Source organism: Eucalyptus grandis, chromosome 8 (assembly GCF_016545825.1).
Source record: "Eucalyptus grandis isolate ANBG69807.140 chromosome 8, ASM1654582v1, whole genome shotgun sequence".
NCBI lineage: Eukaryota > Viridiplantae > Streptophyta > Magnoliopsida > Myrtales > Myrtaceae > Eucalyptus > Eucalyptus grandis.
Window position 1 is genome coordinate 27,902,506 of NC_052619.1, and position 8,100 is coordinate 27,910,605.

The window sequence follows — 8,100 nt, forward strand, 5'->3', positions numbered from 1 at the left end:
TGACGATCAACAATCTGTGAGCAAGAATAAAAAACGAATAAATACAAAAAAAAAAAATGGTTGCGTTACGAAACACATTTCTATTATTTTTCTATTCCAAGAGTATAAATTTTGTATAGTGACCAAACGGGTTCTTTTACTCAGAAATTGTTCCTTAAAATAGAAATAGAAAAGAACTATTTTTGAAAAAAAAAAACTATTCCCCAGCCAAGAAGCGTTGTCATGCGCGCCCTTGTTCTCCAAGGATAATCTTATGATAATGATGACAATATCTTTCATGGACACCTAAGCTTATGAGTCATCAACTTCTTCTCCAAGGCAAATCTCAAGTCATCATACCTTTCGTTTCGATCTCAGATTTTGGCCATGAATTTGGCACCCTCATTCAGTTGAATATGCTTGCTTGTCATGCAAAAGGAGAGCCAATGTCTCACCTTGTTAGAAATGCCAAGGCAGGGGAGAGCATCTATCTTCCTGCTTGAGCAACCCTTTACTAGCGAGTGATGACACCCAAAATACACGGAGAAGGAAAGAGGCAAACTGCTCTAGGGTTAGCTAAGGAAGAAGATGAAAGCTTCAAACCCTGGAATGAACAGCTCAAATCTTCTCATGCGATTGGACGGCTCCCAATCAATTTTTTCAGCAGTTGGATTAGACGGGCCTTATCAAGCCACGTCGATCCAAAATTTTAACCAATCCAGTAGCTCCCATTTGGCCATGTCATCCAAGCTTAGTGGGCCGAATTTTAAAGGTAAGGGAAAATTATTCTGCAATTACTGTAAACGACCACACCACACAATTGACACTTGCTAGAAATTACATGAAAATCCCGAAGATAAAGGGGAAAAGGAAAAAGAATTTGCAACTGTTTAACAGGTCATTGGCTAGTATAATGATAAAGCTCATTAGCTTATTACCCATGATCAATATTAGCAACTCGTGAAGGCCCTGAAGAAATTGGATACTTTTGACAAAACCAGAAGTTTTTTAGATGCATCTTACTGCTTGATGACGTCAATACCGAATGATGCATGGATAATTGATTTAGGTGCTAGTGACCACATTATCTGTGATAAAAGTTTATTTTATGATATCCATGAATGACCATCTTTCCCTATTTCCGTACGGCTGCCAAATGGAAATGTGACATAACAGTAAAACTTAGCCCTTTAATTACATTGTGGAATGTCCTCTACATTCTTGATTTCCATTTCAACCTCTTATCTATTTCCAGAGTATGTGACAAAAACTCTTATCATGTGTCTTTCAACTCTAATAGTTGTTTCTTTTAGGCTCATTCGACTGGCAAACTGATGAGCTTGAATAGAATCTCAAAAGGATTATATTTTTGGACTAATTTTTCAAGCGATTTGGATTTACCCTACAATCATTTGAATAATAAATTATTGTGTAATGCTACTCCCATTGACAAGAACCTCATTTTTCATCAATGATTGGGACATAGTGCTTTCTTTCCTTAATCCCAATGTCATATTTGCCTTCTAGAAAAGAAATCACATGTTTCATTTCCAGTAGGTAAGACTTGTACCAAGGGCATTTTTTCACTGATCCATGCCGATGTATAGGGAGCATACCATATTGCAAATCATGATGGCTCTCGATTTTTCCTCACGATTGTGGATGCTTATTCCTGTGCCATATAGGTTTTCCTTATGTAGTCAAAAAGTCAAGTCTTCCATCATTTAAAAATGTTCTTTTCTCTATCCCATAATCAGTTTGGAAAATCTGTTCAATGGATAAGAACTAACAATGAAAAAGAATTCTTCAACAGTGAATGCCATTCACCGTTTTCTTCTCGATGGATCATCCATGAAAGTTCTTGCAAATATACCTCTCAGCAAAATGGAATAGTAGAGCGAAAACATCGCCATCTATTGGAAGTTACATGTGTTCTTAAGTTCCAAGCCTCTATTCCTAGAACTCTTTGGAGAGATTATGTGGTCATTGCAAATTACCTAATCAATTGCATGTGGTCTCGCATTCTTGATGGGTGAACTCCGTTCAAGCTACTTTTGGGAAAAAAAAAACTAGAAATTCATCATCTAAGAGTTTTTGGTTACTTATGTTAAGTCACCATTGTGGGACTTTGAGATAGAATGGGTCCCCACGATTGTCGATGCATTTTCATGGGATAACCAAATCTCCAAAAAGGGGTATCGTGTTTTTGAGCCATCAACAAGTGAATTTTTTTTAAGCAAGGATGTTGTTATTTATGAGGATAAATTTCCTTTTCATGAGGATGAATCCTCAGTGGAGAATTTTGAAATGACGACAATTCCTCATTAATTCAAATATGATGAGGATTTATCTTATGATCATTTAGGAATCTCCACTACACCTCTAGTATATCCTACATCATCTCCAGCATTGCCACTAATATCTGATGATCTAAACGAGTTGTTTGTAAGAGATTATTTAATTGAGGATCTTGTTGTGCCAATGGAAGTGGTTTCCTCTCCAGATGTTCCTTTAGATAATATCAATGTTGCTCTACCATCTTCTATGCCTTAGGCCAATGCACCAAGGCGCTCCAGTCGTATAACCTGTCCACCCCCTTGGAGTAAAGACTATGTCTATGCTGCTATGGATACACCAGATTTTCATTATCCCATTTCCTCCTACGTTTCTTCTCATCGGCTATCATCATATCATACGTGTTGCATTAGCTAGATATTTGAGAAACACAAACCTTATGGTTGCAATGAGGCAGTTAGTGGTCCACACTGACAATAGGCTATGAAAGTAGAATTACATGCCTTAATTGAGAATCATACATGAGAGATTGTACCATTACCCTTTCGTCGCAAACTGATTGGCTACAAGTGGGCATACAGATCAAATACAAAGCAAATGGATGAGTTGAACACTACAAGGCTCGACTAGTGGCCAAAGAATTCATCCAGCTAGAAGATTTTAATTATCACAAGACCTTCTCTCCAATTGCAAAGGATGTCATCGTTTGATCTTTCTATCAGTTGCTTCATTTCATAATTAGTCCTTACATCAAATGGATGTCCACAACACTTTCCTTCATGGGGGTCTAAACGAGGAAATATATATGGATCTTTCACAGGGTTTATGGAGATAGGGGAGTCTAGGGTATGTTGTTTCCGTAAATCTCTCTATAGCCTCAAATAGGCTTCCCGACATTGGTATGCTAAATTTACCAATGCACTTACAACCATAGGATTCAAACAATCCAAGAATGATATGCACTGTTCATATGGACAAAAGGTATGTCATCTATGTATCTAATGACATATGTTGATGAAATTCTTATTATCAAAGTGATGAATCAGCCATGAAAAGTTTGAAGGAATATTTGCATGCCACTTTTCACATTAAAGATATGGGATTGCTCAAATATTTTCTTGGGACCGAAATTACCCGATCAGATCAAGGAATATTTCTTAGCCAACGGAAATTTACAATGGAGATTATATCATAAGTGGGTTTATCAGGATGCAAACTAGTTGTTATTCCCATTGAGCAAAATGCCAAATTAATTTTAGCTAATTATGATACAGGTCTATCATCTTCAGGGGATGATCCTTCAAGTTACCAAAGACTTGTTGGAAAATTTATTTACCTCACCGTGACTAGACATGATATATGTTATGAAGTGCAAACACTTAGCCAATTCATGCATAGCCCAAAACTATCCCATACGAATGATTCCCTTAAAGTTGTGAGGTACCTAAAGAAATGCCCAAGACTTGGGATACTCCTTTCTTGAGGCTATAACATGAAGATGGCCACCTATTGTGGCACGGATTATGCAACTTGCCCTATGAGTCAAAGGTCTGTCACTACCTTATGCATTAAACTTAGGGAACCATCACTTTCGTGGAAATTCAAGAAACAATTCGTTATGTCTTTGTCATAAGTTGAAGCTGAGTATAGAGTCATGGGTAAAATTGTTGGTGAAATAGTGTGGATACGAAGGCTACTTCTAGATCTTGGGGTACAAGATAAAGGACCAACCTTACTATTTCATGACAATGATGCGGCACTTAAATTGCAACAAATCCCATAGCACATGAAAGAACAAAACACATAGAGGTTGATTGTTACTTCACTTGTGACAAGATTCAAGAAGGAATAATCGAGACTAGAGGAATTGGAATTACAGAACAACCATCGGACATTTTCACGAAGCCCCTATGTAAAAGACAACATACACATCTATTGAGCAAGTTGGGTGTCTTTGACATGTACAAGCTGCCAGCTTGAAGGGAAGTGTTGGAAGATGTGCTTGAAAAGATAATTGATTTATTGCATTAATTATAGATCGTAATTAATTGACGTATCAATCTAAAATTAGATCTGATTTCCTCTGATCTTTTTAGGAAATACTATTTCCTTTTATTTCCCACTCTTGGTGAACCACCGGCTCGATAGCTCAGCCGGATATTTCTGGCCAGAAGACTCGGACTATTTGATATGGCTGGACCAACAACCCCTTAAGTCCGTAATTTATGTTGCTTTCGGCAGTTTCACAGTTTTTGGGAAAACCAATTCCAGGAACTGGCCTTGGGGCTTGAGCTCTCCAAAAGGTCATTCCTCTATGGGTTGTCCGGCCTGACTCCACCGGGGAGAAAGATGATGCATTTCTAAAAGGGTTCAAAGAGAGGATTTTGGTCGAGCGAAATTAGTGGTTTGGGCTCCGCAGCAGAAGGTCTTGGCTCATCCCGCCATCGCTTGTTTTGTGAGCCATTGCGGTTGGAACTCCGCTATGGAAGGAGCGAGCAATGGCATCCCTTTCTTGTGCTGGATATACTTTGCCGATCAGTTCCTTAATGACATGTGGAGGGTCAATTTGAGATTCGATCAAGAGGAGAGCGGGATCATAAGGAGAGAAGAAATCAAGCGCAGGATGGATCAATTTCTCCACGATCAGAACTTCGGTAAAAGAGCTTCGGACATTAAGGAAAAACTCAGTAAAGTGCATTGAGGAAGGCGGTGAATCTCACAAAACTTCAGTAACTTTGTTCAATGGATGAAAGCTCTATGAACCTAAAAGTGCAATGACAATGTCCAATACTATTTGTTGCCGTGTCTGTCTTTGTATTATGAAACCGCATACAAGGTGGGCTTATAAGGTGCGCTTTGAGGAAAGATCCCTTACGGGGGAGTTTCTGAGATGATAATCTAAACATGTACATGATTTTTGTTTTTATAAATATGTATATGTCATTAATAAGATGAAGTACGGAAGCTTAAAAGCATCCCTTAATATTACAAACACAATTAATTATTCGAGAACATGGAGGTAGGAAGCCTCCATACAGTTCTCAACAAAATATTTGCCTGGGAGGGTCTACAATTATGGAAAAGTGAAGTCCCATCTTTTACAATTTACGTATTCTAGCTAAAAGAAGATGCATCTCAATTGACTTATTTTGAAAACATAGGATTGTGCTCCATCCAAATACAGTAGATGGTCGCTAAAAAGGATAACTTCAGGAGCCATGCTTCCTAATTCTTGCCCTTTGTAGCTCTTACCATCCAATGAAATTCAAAATCCCATCTTCCGGAAGAACGATAGATAACATTCTGTGAAAGGATACTTCATCATATACTCCCAGTCCAGTTATACTCACAGAATAAATGAGTTATGTCTTCTATTCTGGACATACAAAAGTTATATTGAATATCAATATGCACATAATTTGATGTCTTTGATAATTACATTTTTTGTTCGCATAGATAAATCTTTTTTTTCCAAATAAAAGAAGCAAGAGTCATGTATTATAGATGCGTATCGGCTTAGACTGGGGAGTTTCCAAGAGCAAAGTCCTATGGCAAAACAAATTAATCAAATTGAAAGTGAAACTTTTTTAACCCCTTTTGAAATTCCCACAAGCACAACGAGCAAATTCCAGCGTACGTAGGCCTAAAATTTGAAAACTTCCATGTTAGTTGTCAATTCTGTTGGTTTAAGAAACATTGATATATAATTTGGCTTGTTAAGTAATCTGTCAGCAAGTTATTAATAATATCGAGTTCTGTTGTATACCCACCACGATATTAGATTTACTAACATTCGACTAAATTAGCAGACATATCAATTTCTTGGGAAATTTACAAGTGTGGTTAGTAAAATTCCAAATTCTATAAGGAATTTATCAACCTCCCAATAAATAAGTACTTTGTGTGGTTCATAAGCCCCAATATTACATAGAGTTCACCAACATCCCAATAACTTAGTGAATCATTTCTTCAAAATTACCAAATTATCAAAATTTTATCAGGATCCTGACTATAATAAATTTACTGACATTCCTCTAAAGTATTAACTTACCAACTTCTTTGAAATTTTACAAATGTGGTTAGTGAAGTTACAAAATTGTAAGGAATTTACTAATATTCCGATACATTAGTAATTTACCAAAATCTTTGAAATTTTATAAATGCAGCTAGTAACTTCCAAAATTTTAAGGACTTCACCAACATCCCAATATCTTCGTTCAAAAAGGCATCATAAGGAATTTACCTACTTTTGTATAAATTACTAATCACCAACTTTTAAATTAGAAAATTCTATAACTTGAAAATACAAGTTTCTTTCTTTTCTTTGAAAAATGGTTCATGAAGGAAGCGAAATCTCAATTCGTTCAACGCTCTAGCGATATCAATTTTAAACCTTGAACATGCATATTATTGAAACTTGAAAAGAATCATAGGTACGTGAGCATTTCTTACTAAAATAATTATGGATACTAAGTGGGTTTGAGGTTTAATTTGTTTAGCGAAAATGAATAATTTGAAAAATACTTTTCTATAAATGATCGCTTGTATTGCTTTCAAAAATTAGTCAATGATAAATATTTTCATTATAGACAATAATTTATATCTAAACATTTCCATAGACAATGAGATTAATTTGTCATCCATAATGTAATCCTACATTTTTTTTTGGGATATAGTTTTTAAATAAAAACTTATCCTTAGGCATTTACCCACTTTTCTCTTTTAAGTGACAATTATTCCACTCTATGGTTTCCACATTTGTATATTTTCGTAACAACTGTCCATTTGGAAACCATTTTGATGGAAGGAAGTATATAAATGATGATCGTACGTTTTGTAAGTGAATCACTAGGTTTAATGCCAGTCCTCTCATTTGAAAAAACACCATCAATATGTGAGGGGAGTAGCTTAGTAGAGTGCACTCATAATCGCTGTCGAATTGACATCAAATTTTCATGGATTTCCAACAAACGAAAGCTCAAATAATGACTAGAGGTTAGATTTATGTTTGATCCCATTTTCCATATGTGATTCTAACTATGCTTCAATTTTATTCTTCAATGCGTGATTAGAACTATTCGTTTATGTCTAACATAATTTTATTTTATTCATTTTCATAAGTGATATAAAAAATTATCTTTAAGACAATGCTTTTTAAATTATTCATTTTTTGCAAAATAAACAGACCCAAGCTTGGCTAAAATTCAAAGTAAGAAAGAGCAAAGTACAAAACATGACTAGAGTCGAATGTTAAAAGACTGGAATCACTCGAGACTGGACGACAATGCTAGTCTTGTGATAGGGGCTTTGGCAAGTAGTCCATTACTTAATCTCGCAAATCAATGACATCTGGGGATGTAGCTCATATGGTAGAGCGCTCGCTTCGCATGCGAGAGGCACGGGGTTCGATTCCCCGCATCTCCACCCTTACTTCTTCTTTTATTCCGACAAAAAAGAGTAATCTACCAGATCGATTCCATCGCAGGATTGGTCGGCATCTTCCAGAACCTGAAAATATATTATGGGGTTCGAGTATTTTGTGCATGGTCTGAACGAGGCATTCCTCCATAGGTGATATAGGGATGACCCAAACACTTGTGAAAATGCATGACATGCAAGGGTAATTGACTTATCGAATATAGTGATATAATTTTAACGCACATAAGTAAAACGAAGAATATGTTAATTGAAATGGAACAGCCACAAGCATCAGCAGGCATTGTTTTACCTATGTAGAATCTTACAATTTTTCATAAGCGCACACATGCCAAAACATATTTGAGAAAGCACAAGCATTTACACTAACAATGTTAGTTTGATAATGCG

At 36.2% G+C, this 8,100-nt stretch overlaps 1 non-coding gene across 1 annotated transcript; it reads left to right on the forward strand.

Annotated features, from left to right (window-relative positions):
- The first annotated feature begins 7,625 nt into the window (after positions 1–7,625).
- Positions 7,626–7,698, forward strand: TRNAA-CGC. The gene has a single exon. It is a non-coding gene; the product is annotated as a tRNA-Ala (tRNA).
- The last annotated feature ends 402 nt before the right edge of the window (positions 7,699–8,100 follow it).